We start from the raw sequence: 10,307 nt of genomic DNA, 5'->3' as shown, positions 1-10,307 counted from the left end.
CTTTAAACTTCACTAGAATTTACTAGAACACAATTTCACAACACTTACACACAGTCTTTGGCATGATATTTACACACATTCGGACTTGCTGTAGACATCTAGTCATGCATCTTGTGCACAAACTTAGTATGCTATACATCAAACAGTTTCTACTCCAGTCTGTTGTGAGGACACATGATTTGTGTTTTTAAAATTTGAAGGTCTCAGATGCACTAAACGTGATGTGTTGATGCTATGAAAATGAATATGAAGAACACATCATGTTAGTAGGATTTTGTCGTAAAGGCCGTGCAGACTTTACACACAGGGATACGTGCAACCTCTGTACTCATGGCATGTTATCTTTATCTTTATGTTTAGCTTTTTTCTACACATTATGTATGTATGTATGTTTATTTGTTTCGTATTTGCATCATTGCTGAAAGTGAATGAATCTGACCTCCTCTAGACACTGGAATAAATGATCCGACGATCACCATCTCCTGCCTGTGCACATCGACAGTTTATTCTTCATTAAATATCAGTTTTGTCAACATGTCTGAATGCACTGGTGATGTTATGATGTTACTGCTAATGATGTAGAGAATGCATTCCATTATAATAATAAATGACTGCATTTCATTTTTAAATCAGTCTTGTGCATTCTTCACCCTTTTGGTAACTGAAATAAAATGCAATAAAAAAGAAATATTATATGAAAAACTTAGAAATCTTGCTTTGGCAACTAACTGAAATAAATTACTTGAATTATGAAAATTACTAAAAATAAAATTGAAATAAGGGTTAAGTACATTAAAGCTGAAAATTGACAAACACACATAGCAAAATTACTAAAACTAAAATTAAATTGAAAACTGAAAAAAGCCAATTCAAAATATTAATAAATACTATAGGGTCATTCAGAGGTCCCTGGCTCAAATTTTTGATTTTGTTCATATTTTTTCTGTAGAAAGACAAACATAAATAGTGATGAAAGAAAAAATATTAAATGTCACAGATGTATATTTACTGAGTAATCCACTATTTTGTTGAGGGGGTCAAAATGACCATTTTCACCCTGAATTTGGAGCTAAATTAATGTGCATCATTATTTTATATTTACACAGATTGATAGGTCTATTAGTAAAATCTGTTGAATTTAGCAATCTTTATTTCATTATTTGCTGACGGTGACAGTTCAAAAATGGGGAAAAAGCACTCTTTGTGTTTTTTTGCCCCAGGTTTGCATGCCTGTAACTCAAGAAGTATTAAAGATATCTTAATATCCTTTTAGATTCTGGTTCTTAACAAACTTTTCTTTTGGTATCTTCATTTTAAAGGCCCTCAATTGTTCAATCCCAGAGATATGGAGATCTTAATGTGGCTCCATGAGTAAACTTGTAAATTGTACACATTTTCAGTGGTCAAAAACCAAATTTGGGTCACTTTGCATACAGTGAATACTTTTGTCTTTTAAAGAGAAATATCTGAAGAACAAATAATGTTGAAACTAGAAATGTATCTTGTGTTTTTCTATCAGCTCAATTTCATGGAACATACCTGTCTGAGTGCCATAAGTATTCCTTTTCCAAAGTTTGCATGCCTGTAAGTCTAAAAGTATTCAAGATATCTTAATATCCTTCTCGATTCTCATTCTTAATAAACTTTCCTTTTGAAATCTTTATTTTCAAGGCCCTATATCCAGTCTCATAGATATGAGGATCTCAAAGCAGCTCCATGTTCAAATTGTTGAATTTTTTCCATTTTCCGTGATTGAAAACCAAATGTGGCACACAGCTGCGCAGACAAACTAGAAATGTATCTTGTTTCCCTCTAAGAATAGCATAAAACATAACTCTTTGAGTACCAAAAATCCACTGAAAATTATTGAGGCACAATAACTTGCTCTCAAAATTTATAAGAATTTATATTTGAATCAGTTTTTAAGGATATTTGGAAGATGGGATTTTGTTCATTTTAATAGCTTCTGAAGCAACCAAGAGTTCAAATATGAAGAAAATGAAAATTACATTACAAATTACAAAAAAATTACAAAATTACAAAATTCAAAAATGAAGATTACATAAGAAAAGTTTCATAAGAACAATAATCTAAAATGACTTTAAGATATCTTTAACACTTGAATGAAAGAAAACCAGAAAAATGTTTGATTTTGGCAATCAGAGAGGTGTGTTGTGTTCAGTTGTTTTGATAGAGGGAAACAAGATACATTTCTAGTTTCAGTGTTATTTGTTCTTCAGACATTCTTCTTTGAACACAATAACTATCAGCTGTTTAAAAAGTTACCTACATTTGGTTCTTGACCATTGAAAATGGGTAAAATTCAACAATTTGGACATGGAGTCACATTGGGGTCCCAGTATCTATGGGACTGAACTTTATAGGGCCTAAAATTGTCTCAGATTACGCATGTAACCATGGTTCCCTGAGAACAGGGAATGAGACACTGCATCTAACATGCTACAGGGAACGCCTCTGTGGGAACCGGTGTCTGAAACGCTATCAAATCATGACAATCATATTGGCGGTAAAAGCCTATGACGTCACTAATAGTGCGACCCGAATGCACATAAGGGGTGCATAGAGCACAATTCATCCTCTTTTCATTTGAAGAGACTGTTCAGCAGGCGGCCCAGAGGAATGGCAGGGAGATGCAGTGTCTTGTTCCAGTTCTCAGGGTACCATGGTTACATGCGTAACCTGAGACGTTCCCTTTTGTAAGGGAACTCACACTGCGTCTAACACGCTATGGGAAACGAAATACCCATGCCGCCATGCTGAGGGGAGTGCATGCCAAAGAATGGCTATGACAAAAATCAGATTTCAACTGAAATGCCAAAAACCACTCCTCCTCATAGGGTCGAATAGGTTGTCAGTGACAGCATTCCCTATGGCCAACACCCACGCTATAAGCCTCAAAGAGGCCTCCAGAAATATCTAGAGGCCTATTGACCTAAACAGAGTCCAACAGGAGCTTACTAAAGTGAGTTCTTACTAAAGAATCTCTTAAACCTCTAAGACCAACTCAGGTGGCGAGGTCCTCTACATGACAAGAGAGGGGAGTACCTACAGCCTAAAATACTGATCTACCAGGGAGGTCTCATGAGAGACCTTTGACCTTCCGACCAGATCTTGGGAGTTCTGTACTCTAAAGAACGACCATCAATGTGAGGGGAGTACCAACTAGACTCAACCGAGATGAGTATTGACCAAGCCCAATGCAAGTACCAGGGAGGCTACTGAAGAGCCTACACTCTGATATAGCTCTAGGGCAGGGGTCGGCAATTAAGTTTGGCATCGGGCCAAAAATAATTTTCGCCACTAGATTTAAGAAATTCATTGAAAAATGCAACTAGAATTGCCTGTGAAAAACTGTTGCAGTGTCTTTTGTAACTGGTATTGAGCTGTTACTCTGTGTTAAATCCTGTAGTAGGACAGTCATTAACAAAAAGCCACATTTGTGTGGCAGTGTCCAGGTTTTACACTGGATAAATTAATAAAGTAGAGTAGTGACACGTAACCTGGCAAGTATCTTCATTCACCAACTTGCAACACAGACCGCCTTTGCTAAAACCCACATATGTGGGAGGTGCAGAATTGATAAAAATAACTTGAATTAGCCCATTAATGGCATGTTTGAGTCATGCTCTTAACGAACCATGTTTTATTTCCTCTTTCCATATTGTGAATAATAAATTTGTGACATTTTAATTTGCTTGTAACACAATGGATCCTAACTTATTGTAATAATTATTTGATGTGGGCTACTTTTACACTCAGAATTATTCCTTGGCAACCTCACGCATTAAACTGCATTTTTTAAATTGTTTGCATGCTGGAGGTATGCTATTACGTCATGTGCAGAGTGATGTTATCATTTAAGCTAGCTGGTGAGAGAAAATGGCACTATCAAAGAGTCTAAAGAAGAAAGTTGACAGCAAAAATAACAAGACAACTATGCGTCCATCCTACCTAGTTTTGTGAATGCAAAGCCAGTGTGTCTTATCTGCAACAAAGTTGTCGCTGTTTTCAAAGAATATAACACAGACACCGGACGCGAGCAGCACGAGGCAATGCTACAAAAGATAATAGAACCCATTATAATGATATTGTCTACACTGGATGTGGTATGGCGCGACACAACACATTCCCTACAGTAAACGGATTCCCCGTTTTATTTCTGTCACAGTCCTAATGCTTTGCAATGGTCGGTTTGTTGCATTCAGTGTAGACAGCTTTGAGCTGTTGATGCGCGGCGCCTCTGGTGTAGACACGTTGATAATATAGACGGCACCACGAGACGAAGATCTATTTCAGAACCGGACGCTATTAAAATAATCTGGCTGCGGGCACGGGCCAGATGGCGGGCCAGTTTTGGCCCGTGGGCCACCTATTGCTGACCACTGCGCTAGGGAGTCAGGATACTAACTTAGCTGGAAGTGCTAAGGACCTACTCGACCCAGAGGATAGCCTTCAAGGTGGCCCACTCGAGGGCCAACTACTTGTTAGCAGATCTAGAATTCTAGGGCTAGTATCAGGGAGTCTCCACTGGAGCCTGAGCTACCTGATAACCATCTGCTCAACTCTAGAGAACTAGTACACTCAGGATCCTAGCTCAACCCAGAGGATTGCTCGTAAGGAGACCCAAGGAGGGCCAACTCCTAGGAGTAGCCTACTCTGAGCTACGGCATGCTAGGAGGCAGAAAAGCTACAGCAGAACCACCTCTGTCTAAAAGACATATTCCTAAAGTACTAGCCTAGGCCATATATATAAGGGTTGTAGTAACCTAATCTTGGTTGAGCAGAGTAATTCCCCGTGATTGCAAGGGTTAAAAAAAAAAATATATAAAACATATAAGTGCAGGACCAGAGCTTTCAACGTCGATGCCTCTCCAGCCATGCGATAGCTCGCAAACATCTCGTCTGATGGGGGCATCGACATCTAAGCTCATGCAACACCTCGACATCTGCATAAATTGCATGCTGATGTTGACGGATGTGGGACAAAAACTGATTCTTCCAGGCCTTGTCGATCTCAGGGTGGAGATCAAAAGGGAAAGGAAGGCGCATATATGCGGGTGCAGATAGAATAACACGTGACTGGAAAACTCACAGTGCGAGCAAACGGCTTTCTCAAAGACTGAACATGCACACTCCTCGCCCAAACAAACAATGCACAAGTAATGTGCGTGATTAAGTGTTAATTAAAGACAGATCCACACATCACTCGAACGTATAAAGAGCACAGTCTGCAGATATTGAGGATGCAAGAGATAACACATCCTCAATCAGCAGAACACTCTCTTCAGCCGCTGAAGCTTATGAAATAAACACCTAAAAACACTTCAGCAAACTTCTTTGGTGTGCATCGAGCACAACAGATAGTCCCTCTTCCCTCAAGAAGAGAGACAAATGAGAGTGAAGCTTCCTTAGTGGAAAACGCTCTCACAAAAGCATGTAAAGGACTCTCAAGCACTGAACATGCATGCTCTAACAAAGGACGCTCAAATATCTATGACATGGATGTACACATCGCTGAACAGCGTTTCAAGCAAAAAAGTCTCTGAAGACGAAAAGAGGATGACTTGTTCTCTAGGCGGCCCTTATGTGCGTTTGGGTCGCACTAGTAGTGACGTCATAGGTGGCCAATATGACACTATGACTGACATCATAGGCTGTCGCTGGCCAATATGACTGTTGTGATTTGATAGCGTTTCACAGACCAGTTCCCGCTGAGGCGTTCCCTATAGTGTGTTTGACACAGTGCGAGTTCCCTTTCGAAAGGCAATGAAGATTACAAAAGGAAAGTTTATTAAGAATGAGAATCTAGAAGGATATTAAGATATCTTGAACAGTTTTAGAGTTACAGGCATGTAAACTTTGGAAAAGGAATATTTATGGCACTCAGACAGGTATGTTCTATGCAATTGTGTTGATAGAAAAACACAAGATACATTTCTAGTTTCAACATTATTTGTTCTTCAGATATTGAAAAAGTATCATCTGTATGCAAAGTGACCCAAATTTGGTTTTTGATAACTGAAATGTGTACAATTGACCAGTTTACTCATGGAGCCACATTAAGATCTCCATATCTCTGGGAATGAACCGTCGAGGGCCTTTAAAATGAAGATACCAAAAGGAAGTTTTGTTAAGAACAAGAATCTAAAAGGATGTTAAGATATCTTTAATACTTCTTGAATTACAGGCATGCAAACTTAAGGCAAAAAAACAAAACAAAAAAACACAAGAAGTGCTTTTTGCCATTTTTGAACTGTCACCGTCAGCAAATAATGAAATAAAGATTGTTAGAGTCAACAGATTTTACTAATAGACCTACCAATATCTGTGTAAAAATAAAATAATGATTCTGCCATCTTTCTAAAGTCATTTTTACACCCCTCTAATTTGGCTCCAAATCTCAGGTGAAAATATACTAAAAATAAGACTTAAATAAGACTGTTCTGCATTACTTTCCAAATGTGATTGCAAAAATAATGATTTAAAATAAAAAATATTAAATCTGGAACATTCTTTAAACACTCTTAAAAATAAAGGTTCAATGCAGAACCTTTAACATCCACGGAATCTTTCCATTCCACAAAACGACAAAAGGTTCTTCTTAGTGGAAAAATATTTAAATGTTCTTCACTCTAAGAAAAAAATGGTTCTTGTAAAAGCTTTTCACTGAAAGGTTCTTTGGGGAACCGAAAGCCCTTTCTTGTGACCTTCATTTTTAAGAGTGAAGCAACTGCATTCTAATTCATCTTCAGCCTTTCGATAAATCAAATCCGATGTGCATGTTAAAATCCAGTATGAAACTATATATGCATTATATCAGTTTAAAGTAAATCGAAATATTTTACTTTTATTTTATTTATAAAGGGACCATGTAAAATTTTTAACATAAATGTTTCCATTCCATGCACTGTACCAGATTTAGCTAAAAGCTCATTTTAACCTGCAGTCCCCTGGCAGGTCAACAAACCATAAAATAACACACACAATACATATATACAATAAAACATACATACACATACTATCAGGACCAAAAAAAAAATCAATTAAACAGCAACCATGTCAATCTCTACAAAGTTGATTCAATTTTAAAAAAGATTTTAGCTTCAGTTTTAAAGGAACAAGAGATTTACACCCTTTTATATCCTCTTGCACCATTGATCACACAAAACCCCTCATCCATCCATGACCGCTCACACAGATATTAGATCATGTTTTCAGAAGGTGATCTCCATCTGTCTTCTGTTAGGAGCCCCTCAGAGGTGAGATTTAATTGCATGTGTCTGTGTCTCACATTCCTACATAAACGAACTCCGCTCCGACACATATCAACATCTAATCCTTTTCTAATTGACTCACACATTCTGAATCTGTCAATTTCACTGCAAGGACACTCAAGAACAACATTATAAAGAGCCTGTTGCTACCAAAAACATCTTCAACTGCATAAGAGATTAAAAATTGATTTCAAGGAATGGCCAGTGGTCTTTCAGACTGTAAATGTTTCTTTGCTAAAGATTTACTTTTTTACTGTTTGCTTAAAGGAATGTCCTGTGTGCAGCTCCACCAACAGCATAATGTCTTTTACCATTAAAAATGCAATAAATGCACAAACATAGAGTTTTGAAAGTACAGCTACAAGATTTAAACATTACACATGTTAACATGAGACTGGTCATAAAACAACTCACCATCAATGTATCCGCAAAGTTATGAATCCAGTATTTAAACTTCTGTCATGCCATGTAAACCTGCTAAACCAATGAGTTCTAGCTAGAGAGATTTATCTGTTAGCATTCCCATCCATTTCAGTGCCAAATGCTCATCTGGCACATTCCGGCATGTAATGGGCACTTATTTCTGTAAACAATTTTTCCACCCGAGCCATAAATATCATATGAATAATCATATGTATTAGAAGGGATCAAGGCAGGTTAGCTCCTGATAGTAAATTACATAACTACATAATAATTCTAGGGGGGGAAAGCATCTTTATTCATTGACAGCTAATTTTCAAGCATTGAAATAGAATATATTTAAATATATGAGATATTTGATCAATGCACAACTTTTGGGGCTCTTAAAGGTACACTTCACTCTAAAACAACAACAACTCAAGTTGAGGTAAATATGGACAAACCCAGCGGTTGGGTTAAATGTTTGCCCAACATGCAGGGTAGTTTTATTTAACTCAACTATTGTTTAAAAATGACTATATGTCTGGCTTAAAATGAACCCAAAATATCATAATTACTAGAGGCAACAATAATAATCAAAAGGTGAAAAATTTCCTACCTATTTCAGGTTCATTTTAAGTGTGCAATATAGTAATTTTTAAACAATAGTCGTGTTAAATAAAACTACCCATTAGGTTGGGCGAACATTTAACCCAACTGCTGGGTCAAAACAACCCAATTGCTGGGTTTGTATAATTTTAACCCATCATTTTTTTTTTTAGAGTGAAACATTTTTGTTCAAAATCAACAACATTTAAATAATGAGTCTGTACATCATCAATACTTCAAGCGAGAAAGGATGACATGGAGCTGCTAAATCTCCAACCACCAGAGAATCAAAATAAGAGTCTGCTGGGAAAAAGAGAATGCGACAGAGCTCGTAATAAAACAAGAATCAACATAAGCTCTGCTTTTCAGAGATGGAGAGAACTGATGGATTTGAAATGTTGATGATGGTGTTTTTATTACTCAACAGGTGAGTAAGGTGTTTTATTGAACAGATAAATTGCCATATGTAGATCTCTAACAGAGTTCAATGTAAAGCAGTATCTATTGTGAAGGCTAATTTAATAATGGTTGTTGTAGCAATGTGTTGGAAATTATTTTCAAGGAAGTACCGTGTCTATTAATGAGTAAAACTGCAATAACACCTTTGTGATCCATTACTTCTAAACTGGTTCTATCTCTTTAGCCTTGAATGTTTTATAAGCAGTAGGATAAACATATTCATCCACACAGAGCCGAAGCACAACCAAAACAATGTTCTCCCACAAAATACATGCAGTTTTGTTTTTTAACCACTAGAGGGCCAAAAGATACATAGTGTACCTTTAAAAATAGTCATTAATATAGTTCGTAGTGAAGGATAAATAAAACATATTGTAATATGTTTTACAAGTAAATACTATTTCAGTCTTTCTACTTCAAAATTTCAAGGTTAATTCAATGTTACTTGTCGTTTCTTGGCAGTTATTTGTGAAAATTACTGAGTTAAAATTGTTTACTAGTTTGTTTGTTTTTTTCCAAATAAATCCTACTCCAATTTTATTCAGTGTGTGCGTTCTTCAGCCCATAAACTGGAATATGAGAGTATTTTAAAGGGGTGGTTGATTATGATTTGACTTTTTTAACTTTAGTTAGTGTGTAGTGTTGCTGTTTGATCATAAACAACATCTGCAAAGTTACGGCAGTCAAAGTTCAATGCAAAGGGAGATATTTTTCATTTACAGAAATCGCTGTTTAAGGACTACAACAAACGGCTGGTAGAGACTACAACAAGCTTCTTCCCAGGTTGGTGACATCACTAACCCTAAAATTTACATAAACCCCGCCCCCAAGAACACACAACAAAGGGGGCGGGGCCATGTTGGGCTGCTTTAGAGAAGAGGAAGAGTTGTTGTTGACATGCCGTCATTTTACGCCGGACTGCTTCACAAACGAGGGTCAATTCAGCACAAAAGATTAACATGACGGCACATGCTAGTGGATGAGTTGAATCAACTCCACAGCAACTACATAAATTTATCCACTAACCATTCAGAAATGTCTAAAAGTTGTAACTTCTTCCTGAGTCTCTCCATCAGTGTCGACTCCGGTTTGAACAATGTAAGGCTGAACACCGTTACTGACAATCCTCATTTTGGCTGCATAAGATTCTCCAGCTTTGTTGTTGTTGAGCTGTTAAAGCTCCGCCCTCTTCTGGAAAGGGGGCGGGGAGCAGCAGCTCATTTGCATTTAAATGGACACACACAAAAACTGCGTGTTTTTGCTCACACCTAAATAGGGGCAAATTTGACAAGCTATAATAAATGATCTGTGGGGGATTTTGAGCTGAAACTTCACAGACACATTCTGGAGACACCAGAGACTTATATTACATCTTGTGAAAAGGAGCATTATAGGTCCCCTTTAACATAACAAAAACAACACACTTCTCTTTTAAGACTCACAGTGCCACTGGCCTTAGAGATGAAAATGAGGAAATATTCAATTGCTGCAATGTTCAACTTTCTGTCGGTGCAATTCAGATGCGAATGAGGGAATTCAGTCTTT

At 37.2% G+C, this 10,307-nt stretch overlaps 1 long non-coding RNA gene across 1 annotated transcript in view; it reads right to left on the bottom strand.

Moving 5' to 3' along the window:
* Positions 1–10,307, bottom strand: part of LOC125266289 — a 96,352-nt gene that overhangs the window by 15,572 nt on the left and 70,473 nt on the right. The gene's annotated exons all lie outside the window — the stretch shown is intronic.

The sequence above is a fragment of the Megalobrama amblycephala genome, linkage group LG4, assembly GCF_018812025.1.
Source record: "Megalobrama amblycephala isolate DHTTF-2021 linkage group LG4, ASM1881202v1, whole genome shotgun sequence".
In the NCBI taxonomy this organism is placed as follows: Eukaryota; Metazoa; Chordata; class Actinopteri; order Cypriniformes; family Xenocyprididae; genus Megalobrama; species Megalobrama amblycephala.
The sequence above is the reverse complement of the archived record's forward strand: the minus strand, read 5'-3'. Positions and strand labels throughout refer to the sequence as shown.